Raw genomic sequence first — 5,403 nt, 5'->3', positions numbered from 1 at the left:
ACCCTCCATCATTTCTCTGATGCAAATATGAACATCCTATTCCATGCCTTCCAACATTTCTCTGATAAAAAAAATAGGACATCCTAAGGAAAAGCAGGACATTCTGGGATCAAGTCAGATACCAGGATGGCTTCTGTAAATCTGGGACTGTCCCTGAAAAATAAGGACACTTGGAAGGGCTGATTTATTGGCCCTGTGAGGTGCAGTTCATTACTCTCGCCCAGGAAGGCAACACCTAAACACAGCAAGAAGCAAGGGGGAAGTTTCTACAAGCCATCATGTCAGTGCATAGACTACAATGCCGGGTGTGGTTGCCAGTTCCTCTCTCAGTTTGAGGACTCTGCAGTAGCTGATCACACTTTTGGTTAGGAACAATAACAGCTTCTTTTTCTTGATGTGGGATAAGACTGACGTCAGTCCAAAGAGAATTATGAGACTCTGTAGAGAAGATTGGGGGGGGGGGCATTTATCAAAGCTGTGCAGGTCCAACAAGGCTTAGATTCCAGATAGGTTATGTGATAAGGTGTGGCAGGAGAGAAGCAAAATGAAGAAAAGTCACTATTCTTTCTCAAACATGATTTAAAAGGAAAATGCCAAGCTGACTCCCACAATCTGATAACAACAAAAACATTCCATCCAACTGACATTGAAGTGAGACAGTCAAGCCATCCCCCCCCCCCAACTCATAACCTGCAACAGCCCATTTTGTCCGGGGCAGCCATGATTTCCATAAAGGCATCCTGGGTTCTTCTTGATCCTGGGGTGCCCTGATTTTCCCTGGCCAGCAGATAGAGGGCGAGACAGCGGCATTGGGAAGGAAGCTTGAGAGTTCATTTTGTGGCAATCCTATTCTGAGCTAGGGTTTAGTGTGGGAAGCAACAATGAACTGCTAAGGATGTGTTAAAATGTAAAAGAAAAAGTAGTATAAACACCGACAACTGGGAAACAGGAGGAGAATAGCCTTTACCAAAGTGTCATGGGCTTTGAAGACACTCGAACTCAGGACAAACGGAAGAAATGTGCTAAGAGGAAGATACGCTTGGCAAACCCTCGCCGTGATCAACTGCCGCCTATGTCCCCACTGTGGAAGGACGTGTGGATCCAGAATTGGCCTCCACAGTCACTTACGGACTCACTGTTAAAACTGTGTTCATGGAAGACAATCTTACTCGGCTACAAGTGATTGCCAAAGGAGAAGAAGAAGGGTCTCAGAATCTAACTTGGAATGAAAATCAATATCCAGATACAGCAATTTGGTACTTTTCATTTATTTCCCCTATTTATAGTTCATCCTATGTTGCAATCATCCCAGGGTGGGAATACAACAGCATTCAGTGTAAAACAAAAATTCAAACAGAATATGCACAAGAACAGATGAAACCAACAAATTTGATAATAAATCTATACAATGTCACATGCCAACATTTTAAAAAAGCTAGTTCAAGGATTAGAGCCATTAGCCACATCCCTGATGAGCCTGGCAAATGCCTTCTATATCTCCCCAAAGTAGTGGCTTGATCTTCACACATCCTCCCTACACTTTAGCCTCAGAGCTGGGCTCTCACTTTCCACAATTTCAGGATCAGTAACAATTTCTTCCTTGGAAGTGACTCTTTCCCTGAATTTCCAGAAATACTTTTCACCAAGAACAAGCATTCCACTTAAGAGCTGTGAACCTGCAGCAAGGAACCCCACATAAATAGCAGCTCCAACACATTGCTCTTTTGGAACGAGAGGCAATCCCAAAATGTCAGGGAGCTTCATTCCTTCCTTCGCTAGGATGGAATACATATTCCAGGAAACGAAAATGAGCACAAATGTTGCTGCAGCTAAGTCCAGAATGACTCCTATGGAAAAAGGTAAAGATAAAATCTCCATGTTTTCCAGGCTTGGAAACATTATATAATGGAAAGGCCATACAAAACACGGCAATAACTATTTCAGAGGGAAGGGACTCATCATCAGCTAACTCTATGATCAAAACAAGCAACCCAGAGCCCAATCCCTGCAAGGCCAGGTCTGCTGCCGCCCATGATGTTGTCAACATGCCACATTCTCCATTGGATACAGGCTGTGGAGCAGATGCACATAACGCAGCCAATAAGAGCCAAGACAAAGGCACCTACTTGGAAGCAAGACGCCCTGCACAGCCACCGTACAGGAAGGGAGCCATAATCTGCCTGGGCGGTGCTTTCGCTTGAGTACAGGCAAGGCAGGCAACTGAAGGCATGCTGGAGAAAAACAAAGACAAAAGACAACAGTTAGATACTCAGGTACAATGTCTTATGGACATCCCCTAAAGTCTGAGCAAATAGTGATGCGCAGCCATAACAATGCCATCATTCTAGGACAAATTCTACATTTCCCACCTTGAGATGTAGGAATGGGAAAGTCTGCTGCATCTGCAATCACAGGGGCCAGAAATCACACTTCCTCAGTTTTTCAGTGAAGCTTATGCACATGCACTAGTGTGGGGCCAAAGCCCTTTCTGCCTAGAGGTTTATGCACCTAGCCTTTCTCCCCGCAGATGTAGACACTTTGCTCAGACACCTGAGGCAGAAAAAAACTGCACGACTTCACAACCTCTTTTGTTGCACTGACCCCCTTCATGCAGATAAGGGGTTTTTGTCTAATCCTCTCCTCCTCTGCATCTTATTTTCCCTTCCCTCTCCATTATTCAGACAGGACAAAAGGAAATTAAAGTCAACTCGTTCTTATCTAATGAAACACTGCTATGTTGGTGGACCATTGAATATATGTACCTACATGATATTGGTTCTTCAACCACTCTCTGGTACGCAGGGGCTTTTTCCAGGTCTTTCTTGATGTGTCTGACCTCAGAGAAGACCTGAGAAGACTGGAGCTGGTCTGAGCTGGTCACTGAAGCAACTGCCCCTTGGAGTTCTGAGGCAGTTAGAATGCAGCTTGCGTTGAACGCTCAGAACAACACAAATCATAACTCCAGGGTACTGGTCGTTCAGAACATCTGGCAACAGGAACTTTCAGGGAACTCCATTTTCTCCTTTACCAAGACAGACTGTATATTCAGAGAAAACGGAATTTTATTTCAACCCTATCTACATGAAAAATACATTTTTGAATGGGAAGACTCTTATATAACTAGTGGGAACTGACTATCTAACCCAGGGATGGGGAGCCTGTGGCTTACCAGATTTTATTGAACTACAAAATCCATCATAATTGACCACTCCCTGTCTATGCTGGCTGAAGTTGATGGGAACAGGACACGAACATCTTCGGGAGGGCTACAGATTCCCCAACCCTGATCTAGTCCAGTATTTTGACTTGATTTCAGGCAGAAATATTTTCCATCATCTAACACCAGATCCTTGTAATCTGGAGATACCAGGGCCCAAACCTGGGATCTTCGGCATGCAGACCCCACCACTGAATGAAGAGGCCAAAACTACGTTTTTGTATTTCATTACCACTGGGTCCTATTTTGGATTTTCTCTGTTTTTAATGGCATTTTTATCAGGGCATTTTATCCTCCCAAATAATGGATTAGGCTGACTGAGGATTTGAAACTGGGTTTTCCTCAGCCTTAGTCCAATACACTAACTATGGTAACTGCTGCAACAGGCTGCCTCTTTATGTACCACATAAGCACACATCCCAAATGAGGCTAACATAATGCAGCCAATGAAGAGGGCTATAGACCAAGGAAATATATACTGCAATAAACGTTGATTTGCTTTACGATACCAAGAACCACTTTGTTGTTAAAGCCTCTTTGTGCTTTAAACACTGCTTATTTCACCAAACACATGACTCGTCACACCTACAATTCCCAAGAGACACACCTGTTGGATTTCTGCCTGTCTCACCACGGCTAAGGAGTTCCAGAATGGCACCTGATATTTTATTTGTTACTACATTTACATCTCACATTTCCTTCAAGGAGCTCAACGCGGCATGCATGGGTTCTGCCCACTCCCCATTTTAACTTCACAAGAACCCTGTGAGATAGGCTAGGCTGAAAGACAATGGATGGCCTAAGGTTACCCAGTGAGCTTTACAGGGGTCACAGCAAAGCGGTTGCTGAAAGGCAGCGAGCTGCAAATGTGCCATCAGTAATAACTTAAAATGATAGAATAAAACTTAACCAGCTAAGCATCACATAGCCTGTTAGAGCCTGGTGTGCCATATCCGCCTGTCCTCCCATTAAAGATAATAATAAATAGCAGAAACCTCGCAAAAAGAACCCATCCCGCCCCAAACATGTCAGCAAAGCCTTGCAAGACAAAAGGGAATTAAAGTGGGAAGCTCCCTTTGCAGGGATCCCATCCTCCGTCCTTAGCATACCAGGGGAAAGCAGCCATCTTATCTCCCCTCACATAACTCTCTACCCTCCCCCCCCCCCCCGCTGCCTTTCAGGCCTCTCAGCACTTCCTCTCCCAGGCAGCCATGATTGAGAAGGGCAAGTGCTAGGACGGCCGGAGGCTTCACTGCCACCAGGCATCGTTTCATTTTGTTGTTGCATTTCTATGTGCCCCCGGTGTCATTCTGAAGGGGGGTTGACATTCAGCACCCCCACCCCACCCATGACTCGAGTCCCAAGCCTACAGCGAGCAGCTTCACCGCCGCTTTGCCACTCGCTATAGGCTTGGGACTCGAGTCGCGGGGGGGGCTACCAAATGTCACCCCCCCTTCAAGATGGCACCCAGGGCGGACCACCCCCACCTTCGTACGCCCCTGACTGGGTCTGCTACATCATACTCATTGAGGCTGCATTCCTAACTCCAGTTAACTGAGAGTAAGTCACATTGAATTCAATAAGGCATGCCTCTAGGATTGTGCTGTAAAAGTGAGGTCAAACCAGGCAGGTTTTTTTTTTATTAATAATAATAATAATAATTTGATTTTACAAGTGTAGAGTTACAACAATACAAAATGCATATCCATATTTAGAGATTTCTCCGAATCTCTAGACTTCCCACATCCCTCCCCCACATGGGTCCTATTAGAACCCTTTTCAACGGCATATTATTTCATCATCCAAATTTTGTGTCTCTCCATTTTGTCCATAATATCTTCTACATTACAAGTGTTGTTGTAATCCTGCTAATGTGTTCATCTGCTTACAGTGGTCTCTCAAGTAAATAATATTTTTTTCCCCATCTTTATTAAAGTTTTGGTCTTCTTAGTTCCTGAACTTTCCGGTCAGTTTTGCCATTTCACCATAGTCCAACAGCTTAGTTTGCCATTCTTCTCTGGTAGGGACTTTGTCTTCTTTCCATCTCTGGACTAGTAACATCCGGGCTGTTGTTGCATACATTAAAAGTCTTTTCTGCTCCTTTGGGATCTTGGTACCTACAGTTCCTAATAAAAATGCTTCTGCAAACCAGGCAGTTCTTTTCCAGCAGGAGGAACCCTTCCTCC

The 5,403-nt window shown here is 44.6% G+C and overlaps 1 long non-coding RNA gene across 2 annotated transcripts; it reads right to left on the bottom strand.

The window, feature by feature from the left end:
- Positions 1 to 1,532: 1,532 nt before the first annotated feature.
- Positions 1,533 to 4,593, bottom strand: LOC310842530. 2 transcript variants are annotated; one of them, XR_014563152.1, is made up of 4 exons: positions 4,327 to 4,593; positions 2,767 to 3,037; positions 2,127 to 2,231; positions 1,533 to 1,847 (listed from the first exon to the last, which is right to left on the bottom strand). It is a non-coding gene; the product is annotated as an uncharacterized lncRNA (long non-coding RNA). The 2 variants fall into 2 exon arrangements; XR_014563153.1 differs by lacking the exon at positions 4,327 to 4,593 and having other exon boundaries at positions 2,767 to 3,422.
- Between the last annotated feature and the right edge of the window lie 810 nt (positions 4,594 to 5,403).

Source organism: Podarcis gaigeae, assembly GCF_964106915.1.
Source record: "Podarcis gaigeae genome assembly, chromosome: 4".
NCBI classification, from domain to species: domain Eukaryota; kingdom Metazoa; phylum Chordata; class Lepidosauria; order Squamata; family Lacertidae; genus Podarcis; species Podarcis gaigeae.
This window is presented reverse-complemented; position numbering and strand designations above follow the sequence as displayed.